This window comes from Oryzias latipes, chromosome 17, assembly GCF_053564925.1.
Source record: "Oryzias latipes strain Hd-rR chromosome 17, Olatipes_Hd-rR_3.1".
NCBI classification, from domain to species: domain Eukaryota; kingdom Metazoa; phylum Chordata; class Actinopteri; order Beloniformes; family Adrianichthyidae; genus Oryzias; species Oryzias latipes.
Window position 1 is genome coordinate 35,017,155 of NC_136253.1, and position 16,374 is coordinate 35,033,528.

The 16,374-nt window shown below is 39.3% G+C and overlaps 1 long non-coding RNA gene across 2 annotated transcripts; it reads right to left on the reverse strand.

The window, feature by feature from the left end:
- Positions 1-261: 261 nt before the first annotated feature.
- LOC105357957 (uncharacterized) lies at positions 262-12,938 on the reverse strand. 2 transcript variants are annotated; one of them, XR_013650645.1, is made up of 3 exons: positions 12,571-12,938; positions 2,848-11,020; positions 262-1,281 (listed from the first exon to the last, which is right to left on the reverse strand). It is a non-coding gene; the product is annotated as an uncharacterized LOC105357957 (long non-coding RNA). The 2 variants fall into 2 exon arrangements; XR_013650646.1 differs by lacking the exon at positions 12,571-12,938 and adding an exon at positions 11,422-11,443.
- Between the last annotated feature and the right edge of the window lie 3,436 nt (positions 12,939-16,374).

Sequence of the window (16,374 nt, forward strand, 5' to 3'; positions counted from 1 at the left end):
TCATCTAGACCCACTAGACAGTGCTCTGAACCTTTTTTCTTCAATGATTTGTGATCTTCACTGGTGTCCATGGATTACATGAAATCTTTCCACCTTTATCCACCTTTGTCATGGTGGGGAGAACACGTCAATGGAAGGGTGGGGTCATCTAAGATAGCACGAGGGTTAAAGTGACTAAAGAGACAAACTTAAAATGCATTAAAAGAAGCCATAAAGAGTTTTTATCATGTTCTTGATTAAAAAAAAACACAGACAACTGCATGTGATTAAGTCACATTTATTTTCCCATCAACCTTCCCACGTAAAATACATGTACTGAATGGCAACTATAGAACAGTTTGTAGAAAACATTGCATGTTTTCATTTTCATGAACCCCAAAGGATTAAAAGCAATACCTAAATTTTCTATTTGAAGTTTTCTTGTTTTACTATTACAGTATGTTTTATACTAAATGCTGTCATGTTGAAAATAAAAATGCTTAAACATTTCCCCAATAAAACTCAAGAAAGACCAAATTGAGAAAAATCCCCAAAGAACATAACCCAAGAAAGTAATCTACAACTACACAAAAACAAGTACTTAAAGTAATAAAACAAGAGAAAATCCTATTGTTACTTTTCTGACAGATGAATGAGAACACCCTCTAAACACAACATAAAATAATATACCTGAAAAATTGATGAAGAAAAAGACAAAATAAGAAATTTCAGAGAGAAAAGAACTAAAACAATTTTAACTATCAAAACTATGAAATTATCTGATCATCCTTTAAATGCAAACCGGCTTACAAAGACAAAATGCACAATCATAATTACACAATAAAAATGTTTTGGTCACTTTAAAACTTAACAGTAAGAGAAACTGAATTTTATTTTAAGTCTTAAGTATTTTTTTTAATTCAAACAAATATCATTATCAAAGAGAATGAATTTTGATAGGATATTTAATCATCATATCTTATTGTTAATCAAATAGCAGGGATAAAAAAAATAACATGATATTTTTTTAATAAAGTCTTCCAATTGCACATTTTCATTCCTTAAAGAAATTAATATTGTGTTGATAGTTACTCAAATACAACAATTGAAGTTCTGATATCTTAAATGTTTTACACAAAACAGAAAAAAACAGATTACAAAAAATCCAACACTAAAAGCAAGATTTAGTCTAATTTACTCAGACAGAAAGAAATGATTCAAATGCTGATCCAGAGAAGTTCTTTGTAGAAAATCTCTGCTCCCATTCTTCTCTTTCAATGAAGACACTCTCTGATGTTCTCACTGTAAAGTAAACACAAGACCACTTTATCATGGAATTACTTTTTATTTAACGAAAAGTTTTATTCTCATTCAATGTAAGTAACAAAAATTTTTGTTTTTCTAGACTTGAAGTAGGGTTGCATGATATGAGTAAAACTCATGATTTGCGAAATTAGTGATCAATATTGCGATGACGATATAACTTGAAATTATTTTTATTTTATTTAACCTTCATTTACCCAGGAAATGTCCCATTGAGATTAAGAATCTCAATAAAAAAAGGAAAGAAAAAAAAAAGAATCATAATAAATAAACAAATAGCAAAACATCCAAACACATTTCCATTTCACTGCAACAGTTTAATTTCAATTAAGAGTTAAAATACCTTAAACTATACTTCAAATGACCCTCGTCTACAGAGGAGGCCAACATCTAACATAAAAGCTCAATCTGATTGGTCAAAAGCAAAAAGGGATTTATTTGATTCGCTTTGATAAGATTGTTTTAGCACACTAAAGGATTACCATTTATCACGATTTCAGCAGACTTTGTAGTAGGTTTAGGGGATGTCATCTGGACTTGGTTTTAAAGTAAGAAGACGTTTCAACTCTTATCCAAGAGGCTTTGTCAATTCTGAATTAGCTGGTCGAAGATCTGGTATAGAGCCGAAATGGAACAGTATTTCAATTCCGTATATCTCAGGCCTGTCTGAAAAACTTAAAAGGATTTTCAGACAACATAACATCCCAGTTCATCTCAAACCAGTTAATACTCTCAGACAAAAACTGGTTCATCCAAAGGACAAAATTCCCAGCTACAAACAGAGTAATGTTGTGTACTCTATCCACTGCAAAGAGAACTGCAACAAACAGTATATAGGAGAAACCAAACAACCTCTACACAAGCGGCTTTACCAACATCGCAGAGCCAACCCAAGTGGACCTGAGTCTGCAGAAACCTCCACCTGAAGGCCACGAACCACTCGTTCGAGGACAGTGAAGTCCAAATTCTAGCCAGAGAGAAAGGATGATTTTAACGACGAGTGAAAGAAGGCATCTTTGTCAAGAAGGATAAACCTTCTCTTAATAAGAATGGTGGTCTCAGGTTTATTCTTCCATCCATCTACGGCAGTGTTTTGAAACCTAAACAAACCAAACCAGTTCCACCTGGGTCGTTAACAGCTGAAAGAGAGGACCAGTTTGGGGAGGGAGTCACTGGCTCCCCAACCCCCAGCTGAGGACAAAGGACTCTTAACGACCCGAAACCATGCAGGCTAAGTGGACAAAACCATCCAGTTTCAGGTCCGACTCCTCCCCCATGAGCGCATATATACCAGCTCTTTGACCAGCTAATTCAGAATTGACAAAGCCTCTTGGATAAGAGTTGAAACGTCTTCTAACTTTAAAACCAAGTCCAGATGACATCCCCTAAACCTACTACAATGGAACCAACCTGGATGAATGACAGTCTTCATAGACATGTTCAGCAGACTTTTGCAATATAAATATTGCACAGTTAGAAATCACGATAACGATAATTTTGCGATGTATTGTGCAGATCTGACTTGAAGATAAAATACAATCTTACCTTTTACTGTAGAGAACTGAACAACTGGCTCCTCTGAGGATCATTCTTGTTCTTGTATCCCTCATCTTTGATCCAAGCAGTGATGGTGTTAAGCTGTTCTTGGGTCATGGCATCTTTACCTTGAAGCAGGCCAAACCACTTCTCCACCATATCTCTGCTGTTTTCTTGAACTCTCTTTTCAAAGCTAGAAAGCCTGGTTTTACTCTTCTTCAGGTTCTGAGAACTCTTGAAGTTGCTGCCACCGCTGACATGACCATAGTCCACTGCTGCACCAATGACCATCAGTTTGAAGGTGCTCTCAACATCATCCCTGCTGATGGCAGTGGTGAGTAATGTTGTGAATTTTTCAGATGTTCCTGCTGGAAAGTTCTGATTTTTTCCTTGAAGTGCACCAGCGTTCTGAAGTTGTAGGCCATGATGTTTCTCCACATCAGCATTTACATCCACACTGTCAAAGGTTGAGGGTTTTGGTCCTACCTCAAGCATGGCCTTGGCCAGTCTGCTGTTCTGGTTAACTTGACTAGCTTCCAGGATACTATTGGGTGGAGGTTGGTGATCTGTGTTAAAGATTTGTGTCATTTTTGGATTTTGAGGGTAGTGTTTTTGCCATTTTATGTAGTAATTTATTTCTCCAACTTGTGTATTAAGACTTGTCTGGATTTTATTCATGATCTGTTTTGGTCTACTTCCCTCTGGGATGTACCAGTCACTACCTCTGAGTCTTTCAACCCACTGCTTGTGCTTGATGAAAGATCCCCACTGACTGGGACGTTGAAGTAAAGTCTTGGCCTCCGCAGATCGTAAGTAATCAGCTTCTTGTGAGATCTCTACTTCATTGGCTGTTGGTTTTCTGGCTCTTGCCAAAGCCAAAAACAGGCTGCTCTTTCCATTGCTGTTGGTGATCACTATCTTGTTATCAATGTAAGTGTCAAAATGACCATCAGGATGTTTGTCACTCTTTGGTCTGTAGATCAGTGTTACTGTCTGATCAGAGGTTTTGCTGCGTGGGTTTACTTCCTGCATTTTAGTAAGACTTCCATGTTTATTCTCAGTTAGGATGACAACTTTAGTTCCTGTAGCCTCTGACAGAACTCTCACATCAAGGATGGTCCCCCCACTGCCAGGGCTTTTGATCTTCTCTGCATAAGACCTTGAGAGATGAGAATCTGGATTAACAGTCATGTCTGCAGTTGAACTGCGTGCAGCTTTAAGCTTGTCTTCTGCTCTCTTGAAGCCTTTTTTAATGTATTCTCCAAGGGCCCCATTCACCTTATCTTGTACTTTAGAAACAATGTGACTGGAGAACTTCTGGTTAAAAACCTCCACCATAGCATCAGCCAGTAATTCAGAAATAGCATTGGCTATATCTTGCTTGAGTGATTTCAAAATCTCTGAGTCTGAAGCTGAAAGCTCATTTTCTTTCACTTTTTCTGTAATATTTGTATTTTGTTTGAATGATTCTAGCTCCTTTTGAAGATTTGAGAAGAATTTTGTGGAGATAGTTGATACTGCCGCAACAGCATCAGCTGCTAGTATCGAAAGATGTGCAACTTGAATGACTTGAAAAAATACTTTGACTTTTCCTTTGGCCTCTTCTTTAGCTCTGTCTATCACTTTGATAATGGATGAGTTGAGCTTGTTCTGCCAACTAAGGTCTGCATAGAATGGCTGCAGTGCAGTTTTGCTTAACTTCTTGAAAACTTCAAGGAGATTAGCTTTTCTCTTTTCATCATTGAGGAGCTCTTTAAGTTGTTCCTTATCTACCAGGTGTAGGACAATGGTAGAATCTACTAAAGAACTCAGTGGGTCTTTCTCTAAGTTGGATTCAACCCCATTTGTGATTGTCTTGGTCAGATCATTTTTTATACTTTTTAATATCTGTTTCATTATTTCTTCCTCTGCCTTTCCAAGCCCTTGGAAAAATATTTCTTTCCCTATTTTTTTACTGGCCTCTTTTACTGCATTTTTTAGGTTTGTCTTTGTGACAGCACTCATACTGTCTTTAGCATGTTTGGAGATTAGCTTTGGAAGTGCCTTCAGTTTTTTGCCTAAGTGTTTCAATGCCATTTTGCAAGCTTTTAAGCCTTTAGAAACCAACTTTCCAACTCCGAATGTAATGAGTGACACACCGACGGAAATGGCTTTCTGTATAGCCCAGTCTTTCCAGCTGAACTCTCCTGTCACTAGGGCCTCGATGCCATAGATGCAGTCTGACACTCCTTCAGAAATGAGTCCAAAGCCAACTTGAGCTAGTGCTCCACAAGTGAAGACAGCAAGCAGAACTCCAGCAACAATCTGTAAGACTCCAAGAAAAAACACCAAAATAGCTTCCCAAATGGAGGGCTCTTGTTCAACAGCAAATGCATACTGCAGACCACCTTTGTAGAGGCTGTAAGCTTCAACTTGGAGTTCTTCATCAGCACTTGAAATCAATGAGAAAACTGGAGATTTCTTGGCCACAGCATTTTTATCCTTCTCTATGATCTCATCTAACTTCGTAATGGCCTCAGATATGTTTTTACCCCAAGTTTCATACATGTTGCATCTAGTTGTCAATTGTTTTTCCAGACTTGTTTGTTCATTCTTGGTTGATTCAACAGAACCCATCTTCACAAACTGCAAACAGATCATAGACTCCTCACTAAGGCACTGTAAGGACTCCTCTGCTTTCTTCAGATCTTCTCTGGCATTTTTTAGATAGTTATTCTTCCTCTGCATAATAGTACAGTAAGCATGATTGTAAGAAGCAATTGCTGCCCAGCTTTTATCCTGGTCCATGGCTTTCTGAAAGAGACTGGCTCCAAGGTCCCATTTCTTATCATCAAGTGCAACATTTCCAAACTTTATAAAGTGATAAATGCTTGAACATGGGGATTCCTGCTTTTGAGACTGATCTCTTGCCTCTGCCAAATCAGCCTTCAGACTTTGTTTCAGTTCCTCCCTTTTCAACTGGTCAATGTCTTCTGATTTAATTTGCAGCCAAATGCCCCAGAACTCATTCATGATATCTACCATAACTCGTTTTTCATCTTCATCTGAAATCTTGTGAACTTCTTGAAGAGTTTTGCAGTAGTCTGAGAAAAGTTCCTCCCTTAATTTCATTTCATGGACATCATCCATCATGCAACGTATTCTTTCTTCTGCAAGTGTGTCTCTTGTAATCTTAACTTCTTCTAGAGAGGTCCCTGTCTTGAAACCTCGCTGAAGGTGTTCAGTGGACATGATGATCTGGGCAGATCCAGGTTTGCCTTTGCGAGCCGTTCGACCAAAGGCCTGAAGTTCCACTCTTGTGTTGTCTGAAAGGAACGAGAGGATCACAAATAACCCCCCGTTATTGTTCACGTCTTTGGAAACCTTTATGTCTGTTCCTCGTCCGGCAAGGTTGGTGGCAACTATAACATCTCCAGGAAGAAGTGTTTTTTCTATTTTGCTCAAGCTGTCATTGTCGCTTCGGCAGTAGAGAATGATATCACCTGAGACACAGCTTTTTAGATCGTCATAGATCTCTTTGGCTTTGTTGATTGTTTCACAGATTATCAGAGCCGCTCTTCCATCCCTGTAGGAATTTTTGGAGACCTGAGCCATCACCACATGCTTTATTTCCGATTTCCACTCTTCAGATGAGGTTGTCACTTTTCCTTTGACTTCAAATAACTTCTTTCTGTTGAATGCTGGCATTTTGCAGGCAGTCAGGTTTGGGTAAAGGTTCTTCAGAAACAGAATGTCTTTTTCACTGCCAAGAGTTCCTGTCGTTCCATAGATTTTCCCCTGGTACTTTTCAAAGAATGCAACGTTGGAAATGTAGTTTGTCACAGTTGAAATTGTGCTGAGTTTGATTTGGTGTTTGATCTCAACAAACTGCTGGAGACCATCTCCCCATTTCTTATTTAGTTCCACGATCCCTGTGGATCTGAAATCCACTGGACAAACATGATTGTTTTCTACAACGTAATCTCGTCCCTCTCTTAGTTGCAAAGCCAGAAATGCATTCTGAGTCCACACGGACATTTTTTCACCAATCAAGTTCTTCAAGAATCCAGGAATGCGGATTTCATCTTTGTTGTTTGTGCATGGGGTGTACTGAATTTTCTCGGAGATCGTATCAGCTATTGGCTGAACTAGAATTTCATCAGAGTCGTAAAGAGAACAACAAAACCCTTCCTCCATGGCCAGAAATGTTAGTTCTGGAATTGAGTTTTTATCATAAGGGCTGAGTTTCTCAAGAGAAAGCAATCCTTTCTCATTCAAAGTATAGACAGTAAAGCCATAGGGAACATAGTTTTCCAGTTCTTTAAAGAAGTTAACTGCTGTTTCTTTACTCACAGTTTTCAGTTTGTCACGAAGTTCATCTGGTTTACTATTGTAGATTTCTTCAGCAAACCCCATGGGTACAGTGTTGGTTTCTTCAGCAATACGTAAAATATCAATTGGGTCTGTTATTTCAGTTTCTTTTGTGTCGATTGAGTCATAAATGGCCTTGAAAAATGAAGCTGGAGGGCCTCGCACAAATGACTGATATGGTGAAGAGACATAGCCATACTGACGGACATGAGCCCAGATCATGGCAAGAACAGTGTTGAGGTGCTGCATGCAAACCATGGGACTGGACAAGTAGGTCAGCTGCACCCCTTGGTCAAGCAGCAGAGAGTCCACTTCATCAATGATGATGCACTGATATTTACGATCAGGCCTCACATCCTTCATCTCAAATATCTGACGAAGATGATCTGCAGCAAAGGTTTCGATAGTTCCATAGATCACATCTTTCTGGTAGCATTCTTTTCTTTCACTGTCCTCAGTCTTGTTTGTGTTTGTGTCAACTGTAATGCCAAAGTGCTCAAAGAATTTACCCCATTCTTCTGCGTCTCTTTGACACAACACTGACGAGCTGGAGACTACATCCACTTTTTCTCCCCTCAACACACGAAGCACTGCAAACATTGCAATGACACAAGACTTTCCCTCCCCAGTGCCCATTTCCAGGAGCTTCCCAGTGTCAGACAAGGCCAAGAGGCACCAGCTAATCATCTGAGTGGCTCTGGGCCACCACTTTTCATCAGCTACTTGCTGATGAACAGCATTGCATAAGAATGCAAGGATCTCTTGAAGGTTCTCTTTGTCCATATTCTGACTCAGAGTTTTTGCCTGCGTTATATCTTTGTACTTTTTAATTTCACCACTTTGTATCAAGTTTGTGACATGAGTTACAATACTGTAAGACTTGGTCAGTGTTTGCTCATCAATATCTTTCATCTGACGCAGTTCCTCAAAAAGCATGTCAATGGTTTTGCCTTTTTCATCTTTCAGGCTCTTGTCCAAGTGCTGGATAAGGTTCTCAGTTTTATAAGAACCTAAAAGGTCAAGAAGAGTTTGATTGCTGTCATCTGTCCATGTGGAAGAAACCTGGTATGTTTCCAACAGGTGTAAAATCTTCATGATGGAAGTGCAGCCCTCAGTGGAATGGTGCTGAGTTAATGCTCCAAGCAGGTTTAATAATTCAACTGGTGACCAAGCATGTCTGCTGAAATTTAAAACCATTTCCAAAATCTGTTTGGTTTCTTCATTTAAATCTTGGGATTGCCCTGCACAGCTAAGCAGAGCCTCCAAACACCATCTGCCAGCTTGTGCTGCCGTTTCTTTCTCAGCTTCTGCTTCGCTACAAACGACTCGAACCAGATTCTCCAGAATTGTCAGGATAAAGATCTCGTTAAACTGCAGCGTCTGTCCTGAAATCTTTTTCAAGATGTCGATGATGATTGGACTTTTGGTGTTCAAACCTTTGTTCATGTTATTGTTAAGGTTTTGAAACAAAGCTTTCACAAACCATCTTTTTGGTTCCATTTCAAGACTTTTACATCTTTGCATGATGTTTTGCAGAGTTTGAGCAGCAAACTCCAGTGGACTGTTGCCTTTTAGCTTTAAAAATTCAAGATTCTCCAAAGAATCAAGACTTTGTTCTTCAATAAAAAATCCACGAGGAAGTGGAGGAACCCGGTTTTCCATAACCTCTTTTGCATGCTGAATGTAGTCGGACACAAAGTCACTCAATGTGCCGTACACAATGTCAGCTTCGTAAACATCCTTAAATGAAGTTCCTGTTGTCTTGTTTGTGTTAAAGGAGATTCCAAGGGAGTTATAAAAGCCAGACCACTCTTTCATCTGCTGATCTGATTCAATATCAGAGTTCAGAACAATGTCCAGTTTGTTTCCTTTGCAGACTTGTATAGCTGCATACATAGCTAACACGCATGGGTCTTCTTCAGTACCAACCAGTTGTGGTACTTGGGTGTTCTCCTTCAGCAGCATGGCACACCATTGTAACATGTGCTTCACTGAAGGCCACCAGCCTTTTGAGTCAAAAACTGCTTTGCACAGCAGAGATAGACAGCTCTGTAGGTCATCTGTGCTCAAAGATCCACTTTTTATTGAATCTCTCATGCATGTTGACTGTTTTTGTGGCTGTTCAGAGTAGACTAAGACACCAATTGTAATGTTTTTTATCATTTCAATCAAGGAATCATCTAGATTTTGAGACGATTTTAACTCTGCAAGGGCTTTAAGGAGATTTTTTTCATCACTTTTTCTGAGAATTTTGGGGAAATCTTCAGAGATGTTTGCAGCAAAGTCAATAGCTTCAGTGAAGGTCCGTCCATAGTCATCTCTCCAGTCTGGGGATACATCATACACTTTGACCAGTATCAGTAATTTAGTTATTGAAGCTTCCTCTGCACATTTCTGTGACAGTCCTTTAAGCAGATTTAGTGCTTCCATTGGAGTCCACTGGTTTTCTTGCACAAGTCTTAAGATCATTTCAGTGGACTCTGAGTGTGTTTCCTTGGTGTGTAGATCAGTGAGCGTGGACAACAGCAGCTTCAGGCATTTGATTTCCATCTTTAAAATGAACACAGACTCTCTTTCAACAGCATTCTGCATTGATGATAAGAGGATGCTCAGGAATTCTGCAGGGAAAAGAAGATCAGTCGAGAGCTCATCTTCCGCCCATTGTTTGGCTATGAGGACTGCATCTGTGTCCGAGCTGTTGCTGTCACTGTAGAAGTGCATCATGGTTAGATACAGAGCTTGGGTCAACAGGAAACTGTCAGCTGCACTGCCTGCTGATTTGCTGATAGATCCTATGAGGAACTGCATGTGGTCACAAAGCCTTTGTGAGGACTCTTCCTCTAGTTTTTCCACAGACAGCACACATAGTTCTGTGATGTAGACTTGGGTGTGCTTCAGTGTGGTGAGGGATGGAAGAGCATGAACCCATTCCTCAAAGAGGAGTTTGTCCAAAGCTGACACAACTTTTCCCAGCTGATCAGAGGAAAGTTCATCCAGACTGAGATCTGCAACCTCAAATCCACATTTCAGTGAGAGAATCTCTAAAAGGTCATCACTGTCACCGTCTGACTCAAATTCATCCAAATGTCCTTTCAGAACTTTTCTTTTGGATTCCTGTTCTGATAAGTTGGTTCTCAGATGTTGTTCATACTGTTCCTTAGCTTGGTGCTGTGATTCTTCCAGTCTTTGATTTAGCTCTTCTTCTCTTCTCTGCCGCTCTTCCTCTCTTTTTCTCTCCTCTTCTCTTCTCTGTCGCTCTTCCTCTCTTTTTCTCTCCTCTTCTCTTCTCCGCTGCTCTTCCTCTCTTCTTCTCTCCTCTTCTCTTCTCTGTCGCTCTTCCTCTCTTTTTTTCTCCTCTTCTCTTCTCTGCCGCTCTTCCTCTCTTTTTCTCTCCTCTTCTCTTCTCTGCCGCTCTTCCTCTCTCTTTCTCTCTTCTTCTCTTCTCTGTCGCTCTTCCTCTCTTTTTTTCTCCTCTTCTCTTCTCTGCCGCTCTTCCTCTCTTTTTCTCTCCTCTTCTCTTCTCCGCTGCTCTTCCTCTCTTCTTCTCTCCTCTTCTCTCCTTAGGTTTTCTTGGTCATTGATTTCCTTGTTAAAGCAGTAGTTGCACTTGTACATATTATCATAGCCAACTGGTCTGTAGTATTCTCCTCCATTGAAAATATAGACGTACTGTCCACGAACCGTATCTTTGCCTAAATGATCAAAGGATGTGCATGGAGGGAGAACTTTGTTACAAATGCGGCATCTCAGGCTGTCTCCCATGTGACATTCTGATGGTACATTTCCCATTTTTACTGAGTTTTTCAGTCGCAAGGTTGAAATTTGAGCTTTCCTGAAAAAAAAGGCAATTACAATTTTCAATATAGAATACAGTTAATGGTAACGTAAAATCTATTACTACTTATCTTCTGTATATTTATTTTAAAACTATTACCGTTAATTATTTTTAGTATGACCGCGTGTCCTTTTCAGTTGTACTTAAAGTTGGTAATGTAAGGCTGTCTTAACTAAACTAGATCAAAATGGAGTTGAATGTGTTTTTATTTATTTATATTAATTCCAACTGGCTTTATACAATCAATATTAAAAATCTCAACAGCATCTTGTCTTCCATTAGAATGAAGGTGAACTTTTGAAACAGTAACTCACATTAAAAAAAGCTTGAGTAATCTTCTTTATGTTTTACTGTTAAAAAAACGTTTTCTTTCGTCTCCATCCATCCATTTTCCTAACCTGCTTTATCCAGTTCAAGGTTACAGCTACTGTGGTGTGAGGGCGGGTACATCATGGACAGCTTGCCTTTCTGTTGCAGGATCACACACTCATGTTTATGGATAGATTTGGTATTTTTAAATTAAATCTTTATGACCTTATTATTTATGACACAAAACAAAGTGAAAACAATAGCACATCTCTTGACTTTAAAACAGTGCAGTGTTTTTTTTTAAGTTTAAAAAGAAACTATCCATAAATTTGTTGACATCAGTCAGCCACTGCACATTTGACGGTAGTGTGATGTTAATCTGGTGGCAGGAATGTTACCACTAATTTGTAATGTGTCTGTGCATGCAATTCAATTTTATTTATATAGCCCATATTTAATAAGCCCTAATCTGTTCAGTTCGTTCATGAATGCCACATCTCTAATGAAGGTGTGTTTATAATATAGTTTTTTACGTAAATAGCACTATTGTGTGTGCGAGTAGTATGTACCTCTATTTGGGCGCTGCACATATTTTCTTGTGTATTGAAAATGTGCGAGCAGTGCACAGGGAACAGTGCCCCGGGCTACTGGGCGACTGCAGTCCGCAGACATTTAAACATTGACCAGTCAAAGCTGCTGCGGCTGAAGATTCGGCTGTGATCGCTCAGCTGTTGCCCGCTTTTGCAATGACATCATCCCCACTTGACTGACTGAGGCTGGACTGCCGCCGTCTGCCTTCATGACCATGCAAACGATTTTAGAGAACTTGGGCGGTGGCAGCAACTAATGTTCAAGATTCTGCCCATGCCTCCCCATCATACAGTGGTAGTTGTGTATCTGACCGTAGCTTAGACAAAAGATTTCTTTATTTATTTCAAATGAAAATAACGTATTTACTTGTTAAGCTTCCTTTTCACTAAAAGATTCTAAACCTAAGAAACAGCTTTTCCTTTATCAAGATATGCCTTTGTTAAAAAAATCATCTTATAAATGAATTGGTAAATCTTACATTTATGCAAGAATGCAAAAAAAATAATAAAATAAATAGAATTACTGGTGTTGAATAGGCTTTTGTTACAATAACACAATAGAATACACTTTATACCACACCTGCATTAACAACCATAGAAATATCACTACATTCTTTTTGTGTGACAAGTACATTCAAATTACTTTACCTTCATCTGTAAGTGCACGTGACGAAAACGACCTCTTGCCTCAGTGTCTGAACTTCAAGTGAGGCTCTGGCTTTTTAAGGATCGGGTTAGGTAGGTGGACCCTCCTCTGGCGTCATGTGGTTTCTCTTCAGCATCTCTTGACCTGCTCTCAGTTCATATTGCTCAACATTCATGGCTCCAAGAATCAGTTGATGTGGTTCATTGGGTATGACTTAAACACTCAATCAGTCTCTGGCAAAAGCACAGTGGAATAGTTAGCAGCTTGGCAGTTTCATGACTTGTCTTGTTGCACAGGAGCATTCTTGACAGAATTCTCTAAGCCCCTGAGTGCGCCCATTCAATGTATCATGCAGTGTATGATGATAAATGGTTTTACATACCGGAAAAGAAGAATCTGAATCCAGTTATTTGTATGGGACAGTTAAGACTTTTGAACCCTCCCTTAGAAGTTTAAGAACAGTAAGAATGTACCTGCGGATGCTGTGCATGAATGCAAGTAATTTTTTAGCCAATACATTCAAGAGCATGTCTGTGCTTATTAGGGCAACAGTAATAACACTCCAGGGGATAAGGGCTGTAATTTAGCAGAGGCAGTAGCCAATACATTCAAGAACATGTCTGTGCTTACTTGTGCAAAAATGTAAGAAACCAATAGTAATAACACTCCAGGGGACAAGGGCTTTAATTCAGCAGAGGAAGTAAGAGCTTTTTGTGTTCAGAAAAACTATTGTTCAATGTTTTTCTGAAAAACTGGTAAGTTTTATAAATGTTTAGGAAAAAACAGAATTTCAACAGAACCACTATAATGTTCTCCCCTTTTCTGCGAGGTCTACCAGAACCGTCAGTAATTTTTAAAACACTTATAAAAAATAATAATCTTTTTACTCAGGCTTTTAACTCCAGTGAGCAGATTTAGAGGGTCAGCTTGTTAATTCTATTAATTATATTCTTTTATTGTTTTTGTTGCTTTTATTGTTTAATTATGGCCCGCAGCAGCAGTCACAAACTGCTACGAGGGCCGAACACTCAAAAAGGTTCAAAACGTCAAAAAAAAAATCAGGTCAAACGTCGCCCAAAGCACAACGACATGACAATTGTGTAACGCAACAAAATACACACACACGCACAACATCACGGCAAAAACGTCTAAATTGTAATCGCAAACATGACGACAAAAACACAAAAAAGCCCCAAAAAGCCCTCAAAGGAAGGGTATAAAGCCCAAAAGACATGCCCAGCCTATAGTAAAAGACAAGCCGCAATGAAATACATAGGCCAACTGACCACAAAAACTTCTTATTGTTTCTGCTTCGTTTCAAATTTGAGCTCACTTTGAGATCAAATTTGACCTCCGCCACATACCTGAAAAGTCACCAAAATTGGCACGCACCAAGGATAAATCGGCAAAGATAACGTCACCCCCCCACAACGATGACATCACGGCGAGCGTTCCCGTAAAAATAAAAATGAATGGGCCGAAGATAACTTATGGGGCTAAAATATCAAAAAACTGTTACAAAACCAAAACACGCTTGTTGGAGATATCCCAAAGGAGTTTTAAAATCATTATGGGATGGCCACACGACCTACGGCTTGGCGGCCATTTTGTGGCAAACTCAGAGAAATTATCATTTTTATGTTTTTTGACAATATGGGAAAACAACACTTATGTTTGAGCGATTTTCATGAAATTGCACACACATGCCGCCAGCTTCATTCTACAATAACCAAAGAAGTTTCGTTGACCTTTAACCTTGGGAAGAGGCGGCCATCTTGAATTTTCAAAAGAAAGCACCTTTAGTACCAGATACAAACGAAACCTCGTCCTAGGGATTTTTAGCGATCTTCTTGAAACTTCTTGGGCATCAATGGCAAGCTACTGTGGACAAAATGTTGGAATTAGAAGTTGTAGATTTTGAAAGGCGTGCACATGGCGAATTTGCAACTGTTACGATTTTAGCTAGCTCGCACATTTCTTATCGGAATGTCGTGACAATTAAATATGCCATTCCCTGGCCCACACTGAACAAAACGATGTCACATACAACAAGATGGATAAAGGAATGTGGGTGTGGTAAGCAAAAAACTGTAGAAAAAAAGTGCTGACTCGGCTAAAAAAGAAGATTTTGGATTTTTTTTTTATTAATCGGCTAACGTAACCAACATAACTTTGTGGGGTATATCCAAACGAAGTTTTGAAATCAAAACATGATGGCAACACAACTTACGGTTTGGTAGCCATTTTGTGCCAAAATTGACCATTTTGAGATTTTTGCATTTTTACACAATATGGAAAAATTAACTTTTTTTCGAGCCATTTTCATGAAATTTGACTCACGCTTCCCTATAGTTGGTCTACAATCACAAGTTTAGGTCGACAAAGGTCGACAAGTTTCGTCGACCTTTGAGATCGGGAAATTTTCCATCGATCAACTTGAAACTTTTTGGGCAACAATGGCAAGCTACTGTGAAAGAAATGTTGGAATTAAAAGTTGTAGATTTTTAACGGCGTGCGTGTGGCAAGCTAGCAAAGTGGCGCACAGTTATAACACCCATGACTTTCAATGGAATACAGTAAAAATTTAATGCATTTATCGATGTCAGGAACTGAACATAATGAAAAACACTGGATATGGACATATAAGGAATGTGGGCTTGGTTAGCATAAAAATACTGTTGCGAAGGACAACAAAAGGTTTTTTCCGATTCGTCTGAAACTGACGATCTATTCGTCATCCCCAGGCGACCAAAACATAAAATGGAGCACTGATGCTGTAGTATCGTGAGACCCAACGAGATGAGTGTGGTGAGTCAACTTGGCGGTGCGTAAGAAGTTGAACAAACATTTTCGACCTTGTTTCATTATTCCGCCATGTTAAAATAATTCCAGTAAACTGTAAACCTGATAAGATTATTAAGCTTTTTTCAGCCTGGAGGACCTGGAGAAATTCATTGACAAGTGTTACAATACCTGCGTCATGGGGAAAACCAAGACCACCACCCCCTCCTCCAAGCGTGGACGCACCTGAAGCACCTGGTTTGGATAATCATTCATCAATTGGATTAAAATATTATATCACAACCCCAATGCATCAGTCAGAACTAACAAACAGACTTCCAACAGGTTTTTTTTTCTCGGAAGAGGAACCAGACAGGGTTACCCAATCTCCCCCTCTCTTTTTGCTATTTTTATTGAGCCTCTAGCTCAGGGGTCGGGAACCTTTTTGGCCAAGAGAGCCATAAACGCCACATATTTTTAATTGTAATTTTGAAAGAGCCATACAATAATGTGGTGTCTCTTTCCCACACTGAGGCACGGAGACTTAACCTCTTTTAAGGTTCTTTATTCTGGTTACTGCACACCGCAACAAACGCCATAAAATTAATTCAGCAACTCCTGAATCTCTCCCGCTGAGACGAAAAAGAGCGCTTCTCCCAACTTTATATTCCCTCACTGCCGCGTCAGCCCTCCCATTTCCCTTATTCGGCCCATAGCTGAACCCCATTGGTCCAAACTACCTAACAACAGGCTGAGCGACAGAACTGAGAGCCAATCAGATCTCTGCTTGATGCGTTAAATGAACTCCAGAACTTATAACGCGGCCCAACAGCCACCCAGCCCAACTCAGTCCGCGACAATATGTTTAAAAGTAAATATACAAATGAATGTGTGAATTTGATGTAATTTCAACATTTTTAAAGTACAATAAGTGTGTGGATTATTTTTAATAACATCGTTATGCTGTTGCTAATAAATGATGAGTATTTCTCGTGGTAGTTTTGCTGATGGTCTAGTCTGGTTGA